The 21,473-nt window shown below is 57.0% G+C and overlaps 1 long non-coding RNA gene and 1 pseudogene across 2 annotated transcripts; one reads left to right on the top strand and one right to left on the bottom strand.

Annotated features, from left to right (window-relative positions):
• Positions 1–3,721: 3,721 nt before the first annotated feature.
• On the bottom strand, positions 3,722–8,133 carry LOC149852905 (uncharacterized). Its single transcript, XR_016439257.1, has 2 exons — positions 5,293–8,133; positions 3,722–4,724 (listed from the first exon to the last, which is right to left on the bottom strand). It is a non-coding gene; the product is annotated as an uncharacterized LOC149852905 (long non-coding RNA).
• A 16-nt stretch (positions 8,134–8,149) lies between these two features.
• LOC149852904 (DLA class II histocompatibility antigen, DR-1 beta chain-like) lies at positions 8,150–13,925 on the top strand (annotated as a pseudogene). The gene is made up of 4 exons (XR_016439256.1): positions 8,150–8,389; positions 8,768–9,042; positions 11,884–12,165; positions 12,338–13,925. The product of XR_016439256.1 is annotated as a DLA class II histocompatibility antigen, DR-1 beta chain-like (transcript).
• Positions 13,926–21,473: the final 7,548 nt, after the last annotated feature.

Below are 21,473 nucleotides of genomic sequence, written 5' to 3'. Positions count from 1 at the left end.
CTGCCTGCCCTGCCTCATGCAGGGGTTGGAGTCCTGACCCGCCAAGTGCAGCTCTGAGGCCTCGGTTCAATCCCAGACCCTCCATGCCCCACCTGTGCACCGGGTGCCCTGCCTCATGCAGGGGTTGGAGACCCAAGCTGCTGCCTGCAGGTCTCCTGGACCCTCCATGCACTGGCTGTGCGCTGACACCATGCTCCCTCCTGGCGCGGCTGGGGAACACAACCGCTTGCTGTTCCCTGTCCAATGAGTCATCTTTGGGCATCTTCCGGGGCAACTGCTCTGCCCTGCTGGCCAGCTCTGCCAGCTCTTCTTTGCCCTCTTCTCCATCCCTCATTGCAGCCGCCCCTGTGCCAGGCACACTGCCTTTTTTTTCCCTTTGGGGGCTTCTTTCTGGTCCAGCTCTTCATCACACCTCTGGGTAGGGGTTAGGCAAGCCTCCCCCCTGCCATCACCTGCTTGGTGGGGGAAGGGGATATACCCCACCAATCATTTTGAACTTCTTCAAAGCCGGCAAACCCGCCACAACTGGAATATCACCAGAGAGGATTACATTCAGCACAGAGACCGGGTAGGGAAGGAAGGTGGAGGTCTATACAACAATGGCCTGCACTTGTAGGGAGATTAGAAAAGCTAAGGCAGTGACTGAATTTCAGTTAGCAAGGGGAATCAAGGACAAGAAAAAGGCCTTCTTTAGGTATGCAGGGAACAGAAGGAAAACACATGGAAGTGTGGAGCCACTGCTTAATATCTCAGGACAGCTGGTTACTGACACTCAAGGAAAAAATGAACTCCTGAATGATTACTTTTCTTCGGTATTTCACTGGACCAAGGGGAAAATCATGCAAGATAAGGTTCAGATTGGCTATGGTGGGACTGACCACCTTCCTACTATTGACGCTGAGCTGGTAGGTGATCAGTTAGAAAAGTTAAACATTTATAAGTAATCAGGACCAGATGAACTTCACCCAAGAGCGCTGAAAGAGCTGGCTGAGATCATTGTGGGACCGCTGGCGAAACTCTTCCAAAACTCATGGCACTTGGGGGAGGTCCATGAAGGCTGCAAGAGGGCCAATATTGTGGCTATCTCAACTGGGCAACTATAGGCCAATTAGCCTAACTTCAATCCCAGGGAAAATCCTGGAAAAATTCATCAAGGAGTCTACGTGCGATACGCTTGTGGAAGGTAGGATTCTGAATGACAACCATCATGGCTTCATCATGGGCAGGTCTTGTTTTACCAATCACATCTCCTTCTATGACCAGGTATCTTGCCACTTGGATAAGAGAGAAATGGTTGACATTATATACCTAGACTTTGAAAAGGCCTTTGATCTGGTATCCCATCATGTTCTCATGGGAAAACTGGAGAATTGTGGGCTTGATTGCTGGTCAGGTGAGTGGGAAGCAGGCTGCGAGGAAGGACCCGGATAGTTCTTCTGAATGGATCTGCGTTGTCCTGGCGAGAAGTGGCCTCAGAAAAGTGGGGGTGGAGCTCAGATGAAGTTCAACAGATTGAGAAGTGTAAAGTGCTGCACCTGGGGGGCAAACAACCCCCAACATGCTTACAGGCTCGGCGATGCCAATTTGACTAGCACTATGATTGAGGGAGACCTAGGCATGAACGCTTTGTGCCTCCTGAGGTTGGGGGGACATGGCGACCGCTTGCAGTCGGTGGCAGAGGGGGCATGGTGGCGGTGAGTGGGAAGCACCCACAGGCAGCCTACAGTGATGTTGGTGGCAAGGGTGGGCCATGCAGGGACTGCCCTCAGGCGGCTGCAGCGGTGTTGGCGGGGGGCGGGGGAAGGCGAGCAGTGATCAGCGACCGCCTGCAGACATCACCAGCAGTATCGGTGGTGGCCAATCCCAGGGGGTGCACCATCAGTCTCAGGGGGTGCACGTGCACCTGCATGCACTCTCCACACTTCACCAATGGACATAGGGGTAATAATAGGGCATAGCACGAACTTGTGGAGTCAGTGCGATGCTGTAGCCAGCAGAGCAGACAACCGATACAGCTCATGTCAAACCATGGAAGTGATTCTTCCACTTTGCTCAGCGTTTGTGAAACGGCAGCTGGAGCAGTGTGTCCAGTTCTGGGCGCTGCACTTCAACAAGGACGTGGGCAAGCTCGAGAGAGTCCAGAGAAGAGTCACCGTATGATCAGAGACTCGCAAGGGAAGCCATACAAGGAAAGGCTGAGGGACTTGGGCCTCTTCAGCCTAAAAAAGAGAGGGCTGAGAGGGGACTTGGTAGCAGCTTACCTCTACCTCAGGGGAGTACATCAAGGGCTCTGTGAGCGACTGTGCACCAGGGCACCCCTGGGGAAAACAGAAGTAATGGCCACAAACTCCTGGAAGATGCTTCAGGCTCAACTCTAGGAAAAAACTTCTGCAGGGCCAGGGTGTCCAGACTGTGCAATAAACTCCCCCCAGAGGTGATGCAGTCACCTACCCTGGACATCTTCAAGAGGAGACTGGACTGTCACATAGCTGGGGTCACCTAACCTTGAGTTGTCTTCCTGCTTAGAGCAGGGGGGGCTGGACCTGATGATCTTGCAAGGTCCCTTCCAGCCCTTTGCAATCTATGAATCTAGGAATTGCCTATGTATTATCAACTCTGTTTTAGTCTATGTTAAATATATCTAGAGAGTATTTTTTCTAATGTATTTGCTAAGACTGATGAAAAAAATATTCTCTCTTTGTTTTAATAAAAAATATAGGTCATTATAAGGCACCAATAGGTATGCCCTTATTGGTTTTGGAAGTACCACCATATATGTTTCTTTCCAGGTATCAGAAGTCCATTTTTATTATTCAACTTCTCATTAAAAACTTCAGATAATAGGTGCACTAATACTGATACAAAACATTTGTAAAACTCTGGAGGGAGCCCATCCGAGCCTAGAGATTTACTATTTTGAGAGACTCAGTTTTGATTAGGATCTCTTCTAGTGTAATGTCCTTTTCTAAACCCCCTTGGTCCTCAGGGTCTAGTCTAAGCAAATTTCCTTTCCTTAGGTATTTATGTACTTGTTCACGATTTGGTGGATCTGAAAAATAGAAATTTGTGTAATACGTTTCAAAGATTTCACATATGACTTTTGTGCCGGGTAAATAATTTGGAGCTCTCTACACAGGTGCTATAATTTTAATGTCACGTTTTCAAAAAAAAAAAGTTTATTTAAGAATAGCTCATCCTTTTCTTATCCCTTTCCATCCCATAGCTATATTGTATACCTACTTTTGGGAGTGGGAGGGTCTGTCCCTTTTGTTTCTATACACATCTAATCCATTTTTAGTTTCTACTACTTCTTTTTACTATACTTTGTGATTGATTGATCTGATAGATATTTTTAATCTTTCTATCACAATGGTCATTCTTCATTTCCTCTCTTCTAATCTCTCTTGGGCAAGACTCCAGTTATTAGGGTGCCTCTGATTACTGCCTTGAATGCATCCCATAAAATATTCTTTTAAAATTGTTATTCATATTATGCTCAGTGGAATAGTTTAGTTCTTTTCTCTAGTGCAAAATCTTCCCTGGTTACACGGAAGTGAGATATTCAGTTGCCCAGTTTTCAGTTGGGTGTAGTCTTCCAGTCTTGAATAAATAACTGTACTGGGACACGGTTTGCAGGACTATAAGTTTACATGACTTTTAATAAGACCCTGCATATATGCACACACACACGCTCACACACACACACACACATATGTATATGTACATGTATCCATGTATTATTTATTGACACTGGACACTTCTTATTGACAGATAAACCTGTTTACTGACATGTTGTACATACCATAAATGTAACTCCTCTGCCAGGCCGTGCCCTGCTGCCAGGCCCCAGTTGGAAGGGCTGGATTCTACTTCAGGGGTTCAACATCTCTGCCTGACATGTGCTTGTGCTTCAGAGTTGTTCTCCAGCAGCTTTGGGCTGCTGAGACTCCAAACTCCTGTTGCCGTACCCTCTGTGGTGGCTGTTGTCTTTCTTGGGTAAACAGAAGTGCAAAGGTGCAGCCCCTCCTGCTGTGTTTCATTTTTGCTTTCTGAGTCGAGACAAGTGAAGTCAGTCCCAAGGCTGCTGAGATGGATGGGGCACCTTACATGCTGTGCATCATTGGTGATGCTTCGGGCAGTCTACACAAGATGTTTCTTGCACAGCACACTGTTCGCTGTGCAGTAAAATGGCACCGTCTACACGTGCGACACTGTTAGGTCTCAGTAGACTAATAAATACAGCTGCAGGGTAGTCCTGCTAAACACAGTAACTACCCTGGGGTGGCCTGGTCTCATATGCCAGAGTGCACATCTGGATGGTGACAGGGCTGGCTGAGGCAGGAGGATGCTTCAGGATGGGGCTGCCAACTAGATCCACGCTGAAGCACCTCCTGCCTCGGCCAGCCCCCTCCCTGCTGCACATGGAGCCCGGTCAGAGCAGTCCTGGCTGGCAGGCTGCCCGCCGGTCCCCTTCATGCCCAGGCTGCGCCGACTGAACTCATGTGCTGCACACATTCACATGGCACACCCAGGAGCAAAACACTCCAGAGCAATAAGTTGTGTAGTTCATTCATGTACGTTGACTGCACGCGTAGACGTGCCCAGAGTCAGCTTGTTGCTTCACCATGTTTCCTGTGATCTCCTTTGCAGGAGAAACCTTCTTATAGATCAGTCTTCTTTATGTGCGGCTACCCTCTATCATTGAGGGGGAAATGTTTCTGAGTCTAAAAGGAAGAACCAAGGCCTTTGCATTGTGTTGGATTCCCCCTAGAGCTCTGGCTTTAAGCAGCCATCTCTCCCAGAGACATCATATACCCGCTGCTGCCCAGATTGGCATTTTGGCGCTCTTTCATTTACATTTGTTGCCACTTCCCTTCCCCGCCATCCTCTTAGGATGCAAACAGATTACATTTATCTAACTGGGACAAATTGTTTTGTCCTGGGACAAAGTGCAAGCCTGCAGATGTCCATGTCCGCTGCCCAGGATAAATCCTAACAAAGTTTCCTGGATAAGAGGTAGTAACATTTTATCCCAGGATATTGCCAAGTGCATCTGTACGTTATCCTGGGGTGTCATCAATAATTCAATGACTGAAAAGCAGCACTGCATTCAGCCACTCACTAAACCCTGATTACATGAGTGAAGTGTGTACACGTCAATCCAGGATATTTTTATCCCAGGACAAACCCAGGCACAACCTATCCGGGGACCAATGCAACTTCTGTGCCTAGACTTAGAGGTTTATTTCATCACTGCATTTAACCCTGCCAGATTATGGCTCACTTTCTCACCTCTGTTACATTGTGGTTTTGAGGCACCCAGAAAGACGCCTTTGAGCAAACCCCAGCTTTCAGTCACATCCTCCCACTTGAAACTGCTCTTCACGTGCTGGTGACTTCAACAGCTGCATTAGAAAATGGTCCCCTTAGAGCCCCCATGGCAGTGTGCACGCTCTTGGCTGTGCGGATACTGTCTCACAAGGGAAATGTAGGCAGGGAAAGCGCTCTGCTACCAAGCCTTCCTCTGCAGCTCGCTCCAGACAAGGCTTGCTGAGCAGCTCTGTTTTGGCTTCACTGCTGTGGTGGCCATCGAGGTACCTCAAGAATAGAGGACAGTTGCATTTATTGCATAGTCATTTTTTTTAAACTAATTCAGTGCTAGCTCCTAAGAACCACGTCTTTCGCTTGGACATTTTGAATTAAGGGCGATGTCAAACTTACTTTGAAGAAAAAAGTTTAACAGCGGCAAGCAACAGCCATGACGTAAGGATGCCATTAGGAAGCATGGCAAATAGGAGCTGTGTTGGCATTCCCAGGACCAATACACACACGGGATTAATTAAATGTCAACTATATTAACTAATGAAGACAATCTAAAGTTCAATTGCGAATCTAAAGGTTGGGTGCCTCAAGAGAAAAATAGAGGACATCGAGGCTTCCAGTTGTGTATCAACAGAGGACAGAGGAGCAGAAAACAGGACTGTGCTCTATAAAAAAGGGCGAATGGCCACCCTATCACCACCCCGGCCCCTCTCCAGGCTGAGGGCTGCTCCCCGATACGTGGCTTCGAGGCTCTGGGAGCTGCTCCCCGCCCCCGCTGGGTTGGCGCCGGGGGCTCTCCAGGGTTGGGTTCCCGGTCCGTGCTCCCAGGAACCTGGGACGGGGGAAATAGGGGAGGAAATGGGGGACCAGGGCTCAGACTGGGGCAGGGACTTTCCAGTGGGTGCGGTGCCTGCTCTGGGTCTGCACCAATCACATGCCCCAGCGCTGCGTTGTCACCCGTTACCAGGCAGACCTGCTGCCAGGAGACCCCAAGGCTGGGCTCTGTCTGATTTCTGCAGCTGTGTCCTTGCCCGGGGGCTGCCGGCACTGGGGGGAGACGCTGCTCTGCGGGGGCACCAGTGTCCCTCCGGCTCCAAACACCCCAGAGGTGCTCCCTAGCCTCCATTGTGGTCAAGGGGGTCCCAAGTGCCAGACTCTGCCGGGGGGGCAGTCCCCCAGTGGTGGGTGCACAGGGACCCCCTTGCCCTGCTCCTCCCCCAGACCTGAACCTGCCAACGCTGCCCCCTCCCCACCACCCCGCAATAGCCCCGGGAAGCACCTCCCTTCTCAGCACCGAGTCACGAGCCCATGTTCACTTACTTTCCTGTTTGGACCTACATAAACCCCAATGTCCCCCCAGGAGTGGAGATAGAAACCAACGCCTGCGGGTGCACAGGGTGCCGTGGTGACTCCCAGGGGGAATATCCCCAGCTGAGCCCCCCTGGGGTGGCCGAGTCCTGGGCAGGGACTGGAAAACCCTGGGGCCGGGTCACGCCAGGTCCTGCTCAGCTGGATGTGGCCCCGGGACGTCCCTGCAGGCGCCCTTGCTCCTCCTGTCTCCTGCAAGTGAGTGTCCCGCTGGGGGAGCGGGGTGTCTGCCTCCACCCCATGGAGGTTGGGAAGTACAAAAAACACGTCTCCTTCCCCAAAGCCCTGGGCTGTCGGGGCCCCGGCCTCCCCCCGCAGTGCCATGCTCCCCAAGAGGCCCCTCGCCAGCCCCCTCACCAGCTGCTGGTGGGAGCACAGGCTCAGCATGGGGAGTGAGGGGCTCCACTTCCCCTCTCCCACTCCTGCTCCAGCCATTGGTCCAGGTGTCCAAGACCCTGTACTGCAGGTGGCTTTGACCCCCCTGGTGCTCTGCATGGCCGGCTGGGTGCACAGGGCCAGCCAGGCCCAGAGGAAGCCCCATTCTCTGGCCAGCTCCTCTCTTGGGGGCACTTGCCCTGGACACAAGCTCAGGCAGCTACAGCGAGAGCAGGGCGGTGGGGGCACATGCAACGCTGCCCTGGGCAGAGAGGAGGGGGCTGGGGGGGATCCGCTCATGGGAGAAAATCCTTGTGCTGACGAAGCGATGGCAGGGGGAGCAGCAGCCCAGAGGAGATGGACAAACTCCCCCAGACAGCAGGTGCCATGCATGGGGCTCGGGGGAGATGGGACACGGGGCCCTGCCTTTCACCAGTCCCAGGGATCGGGTCCCAGGGACCAAAGCCCTGCAGCCCTGCACCCCTCTCTAGTCCCTCTGTGCACAGGGGGGTTGGGACTCCTCAGCGCGCACCCATCCTGCCCACCCTCAGCACCCAGGTGCACCTCTGTCTGCGGGGCTGGGTGGTCACAGCAGGCTGGGCAGAGGGGCAGGGGGAGCAGATGGGGGCACAGTCCTGAAGGTTGCCTGGACTCGGGCGTGCAGGTCCTGACCTTGCCCCAGGAGCCCCGTGTACCGCACTGCGCAGCACTGCCCGGCTCTGGGGCTCAGCTCCCCCCTGTGCCGTGGGGGGAAGGGCCCTGCCCAGGGGCACAGGGTGTGGGGGGAAATGCAGAGGGGAGGGAGAAGTCAGGGTTTGGGAACCGTCTGGGAGATGAGCTGAGGGAGCCCGGGGGTGGCTGAGCCCTGGAGACGGGGCTTCCCCCTGGGGTGGGGCCCTGGGAGCAAAACGTGCCCCTCTGTGGACGTGGCCCTGGGCTCCCCTCCCTCCAGCACCCTCCAGCTGCCCCGGGGCAGGGCGGTGCGGGGGCAGGCACCCACTCTGCTGCAGCAGGGACAAGTGTGGCGCGGGGCCCCCCTGAGCCCGGCTGCACCCGGCGACAGATGACGCCGCTCCGCCCCGATGCTGACTGGTCCCCGGGGTGGCGAGGGGCTGTCCCCGGGGTGGGGCAGCGTCGCGGGGGGCTGCTGCTCGGAGCGGGGCAGAGCACGTCTCACTGTCGGGACATCGAGGGGTGGCAGCTCTGCCCTGCGCCGCGATGGGGACCGCTGGGACGCCGGGGGCCGGGGGCCGCTGGGCGGGGGCTGTGCTGGCGACACTGGCGGTGCTGGGGACCCGCGTGGCCCATTGCACGGAGCCCCCCGGTGAGCAGGGCGCGGGGGGGCCGGCAGGGCCTGGAGCCGCGCAGCTCGGGGCTTTTCTGCGCAGGGAAATGATCCCCAGGGCTAGGGGCAGGGGTGTCGGGGGGGTGCGGGGGGACCCGCAGTGCACGGCCGGGGCAGTGCTGGGGGCAGTGACACCCCCGATGGACACCGGGGGCTGCACGGGCAGTGGTCTGAGGTGGGGGTCACTGGGGGGGCAGGGTGGGGGGGCAGCCGGGCAGCCCGGGGGGGCGGGCGGGAGGGGTGCAGATGGCGGGGGGGGCCCCGTGCGGTCCCAGAGCAGTGACTGCCCGGGCACTCTGCCCCCGGGGGTCTGCAGTGGGGGGCCCTGACCCGCCTCGCGCTGTCCCCCCGCCCCAGAGCACTTCCTCTACCAGGCAAGCATGAGTGTCTCTACACCAACGGCTCCCGGCGCGTGAGGTTCTGTACCGGGTACATCTGGAACCAGCAGCAGTTCGCTTCACTTCGACAGCGACGTGGGCGTGTACGTGGCGGACACGGAGCTGGGGGAGCCTGACGCCAAGTACTGGAACAGCCAGAAGGACTGGATGGAGGACAGACGGGGCGCAGTGGACACGTTCTGCCGGTACACAACTACGGGGTGTCTGAGCGAGGCCACGTGATCGGCCGCAGCGGTGAGCCCCGGGTCTGGGGCCGTCGCTGGGGGCAGAGGCGGGGGGCGGGGCCAGGCCCAGGCCCCGGGGTGCTCGCCCACAGCCCCGCCCCCTGCGGGCGCCGGGGACGTCATCACCGCGCGCCCGGCGGGGTCTGACCCCCGCCCGAGCAGGCCCGTGGCAGAGGGCGCAGCGCGGTGCCCACGGGGGTCGGGCGCCTTCCCCGGGGGCAGGGAGGCGGGGGGGAGGGGCAGGAGCTGCAGCTGCCCCCCCCAGCCCCCCCACGCCGACAGGGCAGGGGCAGCGCTGCGCCGGGGCGCGGGCAGAGGAAGGGGCAGGTGTGACTGGGAGGGGAAAGAAATCACATGGTGGGGCACACGAGGAGGTGGGAGTGCAGATCCCGGGGGGCAGGTGGTGGGTGCAGGGCTGTACTTGGGGGTCACACTGTCACCCTGCGGGGGCACGACCATGGGGCAGCTGCAGGGACACTCCTGGGGCAGGGGGCAGCTGGGGGCAGTCGGTCACACCGGGGTTGCAGAAGTGCCCCAGGAGCATCAGCCCCCCAGGGCTGGGGGAGGGGAGGGGCGCAGGGGTCGCCCATGGTCAGGACGGACAGGAGCCCAGGCACGGCCTGCGGTGCAGCAATGGGAGCTGTGGGCTCGGGGGGCTCGGCCCTTCTCCACCCCTAGCACTGCTGTGGCTGGTGAGGGGCGCTGGGCCCGGGGCCCGGGGGCAGGCTGCGCGGCACCCACCAGGGACTGAGATCCGCGCTCCCTGCCCCAGACACCAGTCACTGCAAAGAGCTTTGCCCAAGGCCCTTCGGGGGGCCAGGCAGGGGCACTTGCGCCACAGGCAGGACCCAGGGAGCTCAGCCCTGTGGAGCCTTTCCCCGGGGTGGGGGCAGGTCCCTGCTGTCTGGGAGGGGGCACCACAGCCCGGGGGTTTCCTGGGGCCCCCAGACAGCTTTGCCTGCCCAGGTCCCGGGGAACGCCCCATTTCCAGCAGGGCAGAAAACCAGAAGGGTCTCGCTCCTCTCCTAGAAGACAAGCTTGTTGCTCTGGGTGTGGGGCAAGTCGCTGCGTTCAGGGGGTAACAGGAATCTCATCCTGATGAGCAGGGATCCTGGTGTCCTGTGTTTAAAAATCCCAAATTCTGTGATTAAAAAGCCCCAAATCCACATTTTTCCATGACTAAAACGAAACTCCCCTGTATATAGAGGTGTCAGCTGCACACAAGGTTTATTGAGATATTTAGTTTTAAACCAATTTGGAAACCAGCCAGTGCCTCAGTCATTACAATAAAATACAATCCAAATACCTCTGTATTTTGGTATTTGATTGTGGTCATTGATCCTGGAAAATCAGAGCTTCCCCTGCCCCCTTCACTCACCAGGATGTGGGTCCAGGTGCAGCTGCCCCCTCCCCACCTGCCCCTGCTGCTTTGTGCTGCTGAGCAGCCCTGACATGGTGGTGCCCCTCACTACCAAGCCACAGCCCCCCCAGCCAGGCTGGTACCCCTCACTCCTGACCTGCACCCCCCATCCTCACCAGTGCCCCTCACTCTTGAACCACAGTCCCTCATGCCCACTGGTGCCCCACACTCCTGACCCACAGCCCCCACACCCCTGCCAGTTCCCCTTACTCCAGGCAACCCCCCACGCACCTCACTCCTGCTGGTGCCCCACTTTCAATCCACTTCCCCCTCCCCGAGGCTGCAGCCCCTCTGTATATTGGGAAGGGGGTTGTATGGGGCAGGGGAGGTGCCCAACCATAGGCAACAGCATGAGTGATGAGTTGGGGTGGCATGTAAGCAGGGGGACATGCCCCTCCAGATTTGTGTGCCCTCAGCAGGGCGTGAGGCTATAGCTTGGCCAGACCACCACCAGGCAAGAGCTGCCTTTGTGGCCCAGCTGGTGGCACCTGGCACAGGAGGGTGGAGCAGGGTGGCAAGACTCACTGCTGCTGCTGCCACCAACACCTCCCCGCCAGCCGTGCCACCATGGAGTAAGGCCGTGCCACCAGCAGGGTGAGGAGTAGCAGACCGGGGGACTCGCATGCGGGGCTGCACCTCTACCTGACCACCTTTTCTCTTTAAAGGACAACATCCACATTTTTCTGCAGCAAATGGAAAACCCGAACCCCTGCTTATGAGACGCATGAAGCGGTCTCCTGGGGACAGGGACAGGTCCCAAACCTGGGATATCTTTGCCACTCACTGCCACTCCCAAGCAAAGCCCCTGGCTGTCCACAGCTGGAAGCCATTAACCCAGGACAGGACACTTGGTGCTGCAGCCATAGAGCTGGGCCTCCAAAATGGAGAGGTCTCCCCCTGAGATCTTGAATGAAAAAGGGAATCCAGAGCCTTTGAAAGACCCTTCTGGATTCAGGTCATGTGCAACTAAAAAAAAAGAAACTGCAATGAAAGTTTAGCTTTAATTATAAAAATATCATACTGCCTTGAATGCAACGTGCAGCAGAGAAGGCAGCAGCAACAACATGCATCGGGGGGAAAAAATTTCGTTACCATAAGTAAGCAAGTAGCAGCAGGGAGGCTCCCACTTGCTCTGCTTCTTGAAAGTCCCTGCACATTTGATTTACACATTTGCTCGGAAACTGCTCTTACCGTATTCCTCAGTTAAGATTCACATTGCAAAGCCCAGTTAGCTGTTCTTGGGGAAAAGCATGTGTGCTGCATGTGAGAAAACACAGCAGTTTTATAGTGGCACCAAAGTAAAGACTTAAATAAACTCCAGGCTGAGGGGTGAGAGAAACCGAGGCAGGCAGGGGTTGGGGGAGAAAACGTTCCCTGATGGAGGAATCCTTCTTTCTCCCAGCTCATTCTCTCCATCTCTTTCCCTCTCAGTGAAGCCCAAGGTGAAAGTCTCCCCAACAAAATCAGGGGCCCAGGCCCACCCGGACACACTGATTTGCTCCGTGACGGGGTTTTACCCCGGCGGGATCGAGGTGAAATGGTTGAGGAACGGGCAGGAGCAGACGGCCGGAGTGGTGTCCACGGAGCTGATGCAGAACGGAGACTGGACCTTCCAGATCCTGGTGATGCTGGAAATGACCCCCCGGAGCGGGGACGTCTACACCTGCCAGGTGGAGCACAGCAGCCTGCCGGGCCCCGTCACCGTGCTCTGGGGTAAGGAACGGGGAGCCCGGGGCAGCCCCTGAGGTCTTGGAGGGGAGGGGTCTCCCTTTGTGCAGCCCCACACGGGCTGTCCAGGGTCAGGCCCCTTTGCCACAGGGGCAGGGGTGTGAGCAGGGGGTGGGAGCCGGACTGAGCCCTTCACCTCCGGCCCCTGTCTCCACAGAGGCGCAGTCAGACTCGGGCAGGAGCAAGATGCTGACGGGGGTCGGGGGCTTTGTGCTGGGGCTGATCTTCCTGGCGCTGGGACTCCTCGTCTACCTGAGGAACAAGAAAGGTGAGTGGGGCCCGGCTGGGATGCTGGAGCCGAGGCGTCGGTGGGGCAAAATGCTCGGCCTGTAGGCCTGTCTGCTGGCTCCGCTCCCTGTCACACCCCAGCACGAGCTGCCCTGGACTTCGTTAGGGGCCTGCCAGTGTCTCCCCTCCTGGGGCTGGGGCTGGATCCCACTGTCCCTCCCGCCTCTGAGGGGCAGGGCCGAGCAGGGGCCATGGGTGGGCAGAGCTGCCCTGCCTTGACTCTGGGCATTTCCTCTCCTCTGCTTCAAGGCAGTGACCCTGGGCTCGGAGGTGCCAGTCCCAAGGGGGTGGGGGCCCCTGGGTGTACCCCACTGTGGGACTTCATGGGGCTGAGGTATCAGGGGGGCTTTCTGCCCCAAACCTCTCTCCTCTGTCCTGTTGCTCGTCTGCTGGGGCAGACCAAGGTTTTCCCCTGGCAAAACGTAGTGTCCCAGCAGACCTTCATTTCAGCTTCCCTGGGCTCTGACCTTGTTGCTCCAGCAAAGGAAACTTTGGCAGCTGGGGGGTCCGACTGGGTTTGTTCAGTGCAATATAATGCAGATCCTCAGCCCTGCAGGTGTGAGAGGCTGCAGGTGCCAGGGGTCCCGGTCTCCCCCTTAGCCCAGACAGTCGGGGAGGGGTGTGGGACAGGAGCAGGATTGTCTCGCCTACACCAGACCCAGGGAGAAAACGTCCCCCGGCACTGGGACCGGCAGAGGGGAGAATAACAGCCCTTTCCTGGAGGCAGGAGATGAGGAGCAGCAGCAGAAAGGAGAAAGCGCTGCCCCCGGCTCTGCTCCCTGCGAGGCCCAGGCAGCTTTCACACCTACCTGGGAACTAGCGGGTGCTGCTACTGCCGTATTTCTCACATATAATGCTCCCTGCGATTTCCAGCAGGTGGAGTTTTTTTCTTTTTGGAGGAAAAGTGTCTGTGGTATGAAAGGATAGTATATCTTCTCTTGCACCCGTGCTTATCAGAATCCGTTTCCTGATTGCTGACACCCCTCGCCACCTCCTTCTTCCCTAAATTTTCAATTGCTGCTTTTGGCATAAAAAAAACACAGCGCGGGCTCCTCCAAAATGTGCACAGCCATGGTCTGGTCTAGGGCTGTTCCTGACACTTGATTCTGCCCGTGTCTCCCTGCCTGCCCTCGGTCAGGATGAAAATACAAACGCAGCTTCCCAGCTGAGACTGTGGCTCACACAAGCGTGACCCTGGTTGAATTCATCCTCGCTGAATGCTCTCTGGAAATAGAGACCGAAGCACAGAGTAGTGAATCCAGATCAGGGAAATACCTACACGTGCACACAGGGAACCCCTCTATCCAGCCCTGTTTGGGTGAGACCGTGATTTGGGTTTTTAATGGGGGATGAGGGGTCCCTAATGGGGTCTGCCCCGCACCTCCGGGCTAGGGCAGGATCTCTGGTCTCTCCGAGGGGCTGCCTCTGGTGAGACTCTCACCATGTTTCTCCTTGTTTTCCAGGCCGCCCCGTTCCCCAGCCAACAGGTAATTTCCATCTCAGTCCCCCCTATGAAGCCCCCCGCCCCCTCAGGGACCACAGGCTGCACAGGGGGCCCATGGAGCGGCTGCCCCTGCCCTTTCACCCCAGCACTTGCCCAGCCCAGCATGGGTGGGAGCTGGAGCATGGAGCATTTGCAGTGAGGAAGAGGAGGAGTCTCCATCTCCCTCATTACTGCCATTCAGGCCACACCTAGAGCTACTCCCAGGGTCAGAGCATCCTGGGCCCTACAAAAGTCTCCCCCCACCCAGGGGCTCCAGACAAGCCTCTAGAGAGGCCCTGGCCCCTGTCAGACCCCCCGTGGCCCTTCCCCAGTGCCGCTAGTCCCTGCCCCGTGCTGACGTCTCCCCTCTCTCCCCGCAGGGCTCCTCAGTTAGATCCTGCAGCGTCGGGGCCGGCGTTGCCCAGCGTGATTCTCCAGCCCCGCTCTCCTGGCGCCCGTCCCTGTATCTGGAGCTCTTCTCCCTTCCCTCCAGCCTCACCTGGACCCTGGGGCTGACTCCTCAGAATTAACCCTTTCTCTGCCGAAGCCTGCACCACATCTGCACTCAGAAATGCTACTGCTTTTGGGGGCACCTTCAGGGGACTCTGATCTGAGACACGGGGAGCTGTAACAAGGCCGTTTCCAGCAGTTGTCACAGCCCTTTGGATTGAGACTCCCGCGGGGCCCCAATTTAAACTAATATGCCCTGGAAAGGACCGGTATCACCCTCAGCCTGAGCGGTGGAAACATGATGTTAGGAAAGGACAGGATGGAGGAGCCCAGTGATACCCAGGGGACACGTGCTCTACCCTTGGGCCAGGGTGGTCCTGGGGGGTCTCTGAGCTGGTAGCCACCTTGTTACAATTGAGATCTGGCCTGGGGTCCCTGGGTGTCCCGTGGGGCTGTTGGACAGAAGCAGGTGGGGGTCGAATCAGGTGCCTTGAAACATGTGCTGGAGCTTGTGCTATTTAATTGCTCCTGCTACTGCTCTGGATCACTCCCTGGGGACTGGAAAGGAGCAGCTTTCTGTCCTGCTGGGGGGCGATGGTGTTTCTGACCAATAAATTGTCTCACCAGTACCTGCGATGTGTTGAGCCCTCTCTTTTCAGAGCTCCAGTCCCTGGGGCTGTTTCTGAAGCCGTGCGGGTTCACAGCCCCGTGTAGCAAGGTCAGGCTCCCCCACGCGCTCCTACCTGCAGCTGGTGTTTCCTCAGCCCGTGGCTGCCACGTGCCTTTTGATGGTGGGAGTTGCAATCAGGACTCAAATGGGAGTGAAGCTCTGACAGAGGCTGACCTCGGGGCTGCCACCAATCCTGCTGGGATCCACAGGCCTCACTTCAAGTCACCTTTGCTGCCTTCCCCCTGGGCTCACCCCCCAGCTCTGGACGGGCTTGGAGGATCGTCTCCTTCAGGAATGACCACTCCTCTTGGACTCCCAACTCCCCCCCCAGGGACCTCAGTGCCTCCTCGACTAGTTTCCTTATCTCAGTGAAATCCACCCTCCTGAAGTCGAGGGCTGCTGTCTTGCTGCAGGCCTTCGCCACCTTGCGCTGGATGGTGAATCCCAGCAGGCGATGGTCGCTGTCGCCCAGGTGGCTGAGCACCCACAGACCCCCCACCAGGTCGTCGCCTGTGGCCAGGACCAGGTCCAACAAGGCGTCTCCCCTGGTGGGGCTGTGCACCTCCTGGGTTAGATGGAGGTCCTGTATCTCAGCTAGGAACCTACGTGAGCGGTCAGACCTGGCTGACTGCTCTTCCCAGCAAATGTCTGGATAGTTTAGGTCACCCGTGATGACCACATCCTTTGACCTGACTACCTCCGCGAGCTGACCTGACAATTCCCAGTCTAGCTCGTCTCCCTGGTTGGGTGGTCTGTAGTAGACCCCCACCGTCAAGTCCCTTTCCCCCCGACCCCCTTGTGTTCTGCCCCAGAGCGCTCCAGTCTGCCCCTCCTCTGACCCAGCGCTGCTTGTTGAGGACGTGAATTGCTCTTTGACGTAGGGCACCACACCCCCGTCTTTCCTCCCTGTCCTGTCTCTCCTGTACAGCCTATAGCCCTTGATGTGCGTGTCCCACCACGTTTCAGTGAGCCCCACTATGTCTGGGTTGGTGTTAGCTAGCAGGAGGGCAAATTCCTCCGGCCTGTTCCCCATACTACGAGCGTTACTGTATAGGCATTTAAGGCCTTCTGAAGGTGTATGCACCACCCTCCTAATCCACGGACTATCTGGGTCTCTTCCCTGGGTATTTCTTGTGCTCATTGTCAGTCTTGGCTGGGCTGTTCTTGTGGGCGACACTTGGTTTGGTGGTCCAAGGCTCCCTCCGACCTCATCCTCCTGTTCCCCCAACGAGCCTGGTTTAAAGCCCACTGGAGGAGATCAGCCAACCTGGAAGAGGACACATGCTTATCTTTGGGGGAGAGGTGAAGCCCATCCCACCCAAGCATGTCTCTCATCTTGAAGTCCAAGAAGCTGAAGCTCGTCTCGAGACACCATTCCCAAAGGTGCAAGTTGACCTCTCTGACGCAGGTCTCATGGCGTCGTCCATGTCTGCTCACTGGAAGGACAGATGAGAAGACCACCTGTGCCCCGTCCCCTTCAGCTTGCCCCCCAGCGCATGGTAGTCCTTCATCAGATGATCTGGGCTTCTCCTGGCTGCATCATTAGTGCCCACATGAATTAGTACCATGGGGTAGTAAATCAGTGGGCTGGATAATGGCTGGGATCATCTCCGTCACATCCTGAATCCTCGCTCCGGGCAGACAGGAGACCTCGTGTGTCAAGGGATCCTGGTGACAGGTGGGACCCTCTGTACCTCTCAGGATGGAGTCGCCTATGATGAGCACTCGGCGTCTCTTCTTCCGGGTCAACTTGCCTCCTTCAGTCTGTTCAGTGCGTGGAGTGGCCTCCTCTCCAGAGGTTTCCTCCTCTCCTTCCTCCTCCTCTCCAGTGTCACCAGGGCCTCATCCCTGTTCTCCAGCTGGACTGGGGGAGCTGGTCGTGCACCGTTGCGAGCAGCCCTGGCTCCGGAGGGAACCTTCTGCCATTCTGCTGTGGCGGGCATCTCCCGGGGTGCTTCTCCCTTTGGTGCTTGGCCCTGCAGGGAAAGGAAATACCCATCAATTTTGTCCTCCACTTCTCTGATGCCCCTCAGCCTGCTAACCTCCTCCTGGAGCTCCCTCACCTGCACCTCTAGGGCCCTAAGGCGGGTGCCTGCAGGACAGGTGTGGGGGCCTCCGTTCCCTGCCCCACCCCGGCCCCGCTGGGAACCATATCCCTTTTGTCAGTGCTAGGTGGTGGAGGGGGAAACACTGGCAATCACAAATCCACTGTGATTGAAGTGCTGGCAGGGGCTGACCTGGGAGTGGAGGGCCACCAATTTCTGCCATGATGCACACAAGGGGATGCATAGGGGATGCAGGCGGGTGCACATGCACCCCTGAACGTGGCAGTGCATCCCCCGGTGGTGTCTGCAGGAGCTCCCAGCTTACCGCCACCACGCTCCCACTGCCGCCAGCACAGCTGTACCCCCCCAGCCGTGGGGGGCACGCACCATTCATGCAAGCAACTTCTGAGTCTTCCCCATGAGGCTCAGCCCACAGCTCAGGAGGGGCCGTCTGGACCTGCTGATCAGGGACCCGAGCAGAGGCAGCTCCTGGGGAGAGGGCTCGTAGCTGGCTTTTGAGGATGTCCCCCCTCGATGCAGGTGGGGTGCATGTGTGTATCGTGCAGGTTCTGAATTTCGGTTTTGTTGAAGGCAAACCAGGATGGAGCCCAGCCCGGCAGCTGTTTCCCATTGTGGCAGGAGTCATTTTTGCCTGGCCTTGGAAGCCTTACAGAGCTTGTGCCTCACTGACCATGTGCATGAACTGTGAATCAACGCACTGGGGAAATCCTGCTGCCTCTTCTGCGGAGAAGGGGAGTATAGCATGAATGTAATGAAAGGAGTGACTCCCAGACCTGGCAATGTTTCCTCTGCTACGAGCTGGCAAGGCCTGAATGAGTCCAGGGGAACTGAGGCATGTGGCACCTGTGACGGAGCCCAGCTTGTTCTCAGCGCTCAGACAGGAGACAGCGGAGAGGGGCTTGGGGCTGAAGGACTCCTCTGAAGGCGTGAGGGCTCCCCAGAGAGTGTCACAAAGGATGGCAATATGGGAGCGTGGGCATCTCCAAGCCTAAGGAGACAACAGGGGTAGTGCCAAGGCTGCTATGATCCAGGGGAGCCCTTCACATAAGATACCAACTAGAGCCCAAGGGCTGGCCTGGGAGTTGTGACCCAGGGCAGCACCTCCCTGTGGGCCAGGCAATGAGCCCCAAGCTGAGGATAGCCCCTCCCTCACTGCCCCTCATGTCACTGGACCATGTGCCACATCCTGTCTTGCAGCTGCAAGGTGCTGGCATCACTCCACCACACGCTGCTGGAGCTAGTGGGTCTCCCATGCCCGTGGTGGGGACCCCAGGACACAGAGAGTTGCAGAAATGTCCCATGTGGAGGGGTCCCCATCCAGCCCTTCACTAATCATGGGGCCTGGGGCACCTGTGTCACTGGTTACAGGGTGATGGTGCTAAGGACTTACACTGTGCACTCTCCTGCTGCCTTCCCAGGCAAGAGCAAAGCAGAAGCTTGAGTTGGGAAAGACCCTCGTGCAGCTGCCAGAGAGGAGACGATCAGCTCCCTGCTTCAGTGCATCTCTGACCCTGTACACTGGCACCCACCCCAGCTGCCCTGCCCCTGGCACCCCGTGATACTGCATGCTTGTGCCCTCCCTGTGTTGACAGGCAGGGTGGGGAATGGGCACACTCGTCCTTTCATGTCATTTGAGGTCCAGTTACAGCCTGGCCCCAGTGACGGCTGACTGTGAAACTCAAGCTAAGCTGGGCCTACTCACAAAGTTAAAATACAAACTACTGATGGCAATTGCACAGTGCAAGAAGATGTGAGTTTGTGGCTAGGCCATCTGACAACAAATCGTGAGGTATCCCTTCCAGCTTATCTTACTGTAGTCATGATCATTTTAAGCAGGCTCTTGTTGTCTGGTATGTAGCTGTATAAAACGTCTGTCCTTGATCAATTAGTATGGTAAATATTTCTTTTGCAAAGAATTAAGGTTTATGTGCAGGAAGAGTCAGTCTCCATATGTGATAGATGTTTCCTCCTGATTTCCTCTTGTTTTACCTTAGTGGTTCCCTTAATATTTGGGGGACGATTCCTCAAAAACCATGTGCTTTCCCTGGTTGTTAATCAATTTCTTGATATGTCCCCAACTTAGTAGAAATGGATAACCTCTTGTCACTGAGGTGCCTCCTGGCTCTGGGGGGCACCCAGTGTGTGGGGCGCAGCCCGGCGCACTCCCCAGCGGACCCGGGAATGGACCAGCAGCGCGTCTGGGCGACTTCCGGGTCTGCTGCTGAGCTCACTGGGGGCTCCCCCACCTTCTCATAGGACACTCCCTCCACCCCGGCATCTCGGCATTCACGAGCCATGCCTGGTACCTCCCCGTACATAGAAAAAACATTTAAAGGTGTGTCTATGGCTGAATCGCTGATTCTCTGAATCAGCATGAAATCGGCAGATTCGGAGTTGGCCGAATTGAATGGTAACTTCACATCCTGTACAATACACTAGAATCTCTGACTCCCTGATGATCCTATGAGTTGCTGTCCCTGTCCTCTTCTTTCACCACTGACGTGCTGACCTTGGTAGCCAAGACATTGCCTCAGCCCTGCATCTTCTGCACTCAGTTCTGGGCAGGGAGCCACACTTCCCCTTTCAGATCCTCTGCTCTGAGCTGCTACCTGAAATATCCACTGAAACAGGAAGTGTAACAGACCTGCAAACTTCCCATGAAACCCTTCTTGTTGCCCTTCACATCCATCTGTCTTATCTGTGGCTTGCTAGCTACGATGTATTACAGCTCCCATTGTGCTTTGGAGGAACTTACCTTCTACTGCCTGCAAGTCACAAGGGGGGACCTGCATGCCAGCGAGCAATGCTCTGATATTGGGGGATCACAGGACTTTCTCTAGTTATTTCTTCAAGTTTCCACTTCTTGTGTGTGTCAGTAAGCTTCCTTTCTGTGATTTAGTTAAGCTGTTCTTCTGCTGATCCTCCTACTTGTCAGTCTTCCCTGTGCATCCCTAGCAATGCTCTGATGCTGGATTGTTCCTGCAATCTCAGTGAGGTTTCTGTCAAGTACAGCCAGCTTTCTTGGACTCCTCTCCTCCTCGGTCTGGCTTCCCAGGAGATCCTGCCTATGAGTTCCCTGAGTGAGATGAAGTCTGCTTTTCTGAAGTCCAGGGTCCTTACTCTGCTGCTCTCCATCCTTCCTTTCCTCCGGATCCTGAACTCAATCCTCTCCTGGTCACTGCTGCTGAAGTTGCCATCCACTACTGCATTCTCCACCAATTCTTCCCTGGTCGTGAGCAGCAGGTCAAGAGCAACACTCCTAGTTGGCCGCTCTATCACTTCCACCAGGAAGTTGTCTCCAATGCTCTCCAAAACCTTCCTAGGTTTTCTGGGCACTGCTTTGCTGCCCTCCCAGCAGATGTCACGGTGATTGAAGTCCCCCATGAGAACCAGGGCCTGTGATTGGGAAACTACTGCTAGCTCTTTGAAGAAAGCTTCAACCACCACTTCTTGCAGACCCCCACCACAACATCAATCTTAATGCTCGCCCCTCTCGCCCTAACCCAGAGACCCTCAGCAGACATATCTTCAGCTTTGTACTGGAGCTCTCGGCAATGATCAGGCTCTTTTACATACAGTGCAACTCCTCCTCCTCTTCTCCCCCTGCCCTCCCGCCCTCCCTGAACCGTTTCTACCCATGCATGACAGTGCTCCAGTCATGCGAGCTCCAACCAAGCCTCTGTTATTCCAATTCTAATATAATAAAAGGCTTAGTCAGTCTGTCTGTCTGTCTGCCTGTTGATATTGCTCCAGGCCAACTGCACATGCGCTGCCGAGAGGATGGGTGCTGCCTGGCTGGGCAGCCCGGCTGCGTGGGCGAACTAGCCGTGGCCATCCAAGCAGCTGGGCTTCCCCCTCCCGTCTCCCTGCCTGAGGGTGCCGGGGGGATGATGGTAGCAGCCCCCACTGCTGCCCAGCCCTACCACCCCTCAGAATAGGTGGCAGGGAGGGGGAGGCAGTGGGCAGGGATGGAGGGAGGGGTGGGGCTGGGGGGAGCAGGCTAGGGCCAGACCTGGCAGGAGTGCCACGTCGCACTGAGCCTTGGGAGAGGTGGTGCACAGGGAGGGAGGGGGGTGGGGAGGGGAGGCAGGTGGCCAGGGGCCAGGCAGACCTGGAGGGCAGGGTGGGAGGGGAGAGGCATCAGATCCAAAGAGGTGGCAGTGGTGGGGGGAGGGAGACCAGACCTGCAGTAGTGGAAGAGTGGGGAGGAGTGGGCCTGGATCCAATGCAGGGGGAACAGGGGAGGGGGAGTGGGCCTGGACCCAAAGAGGCAGGGGGAAGTAGGGGTTGGGGGGAGGGGGGAAGCCAGACCCAGACCCAAAGTGGTGGTGGGGTG

Source organism: Crocodylus siamensis, chromosome 15 (assembly GCF_052110815.1).
Source record: "Crocodylus siamensis isolate JL-2025a chromosome 15, ASM5211081v1, whole genome shotgun sequence".
Taxonomy (NCBI): Eukaryota; Metazoa; Chordata; order Crocodylia; family Crocodylidae; genus Crocodylus; species Crocodylus siamensis.
The sequence above is the reverse complement of the archived record's forward strand: the minus strand, read 5'-3'. Positions and strand labels throughout refer to the sequence as shown.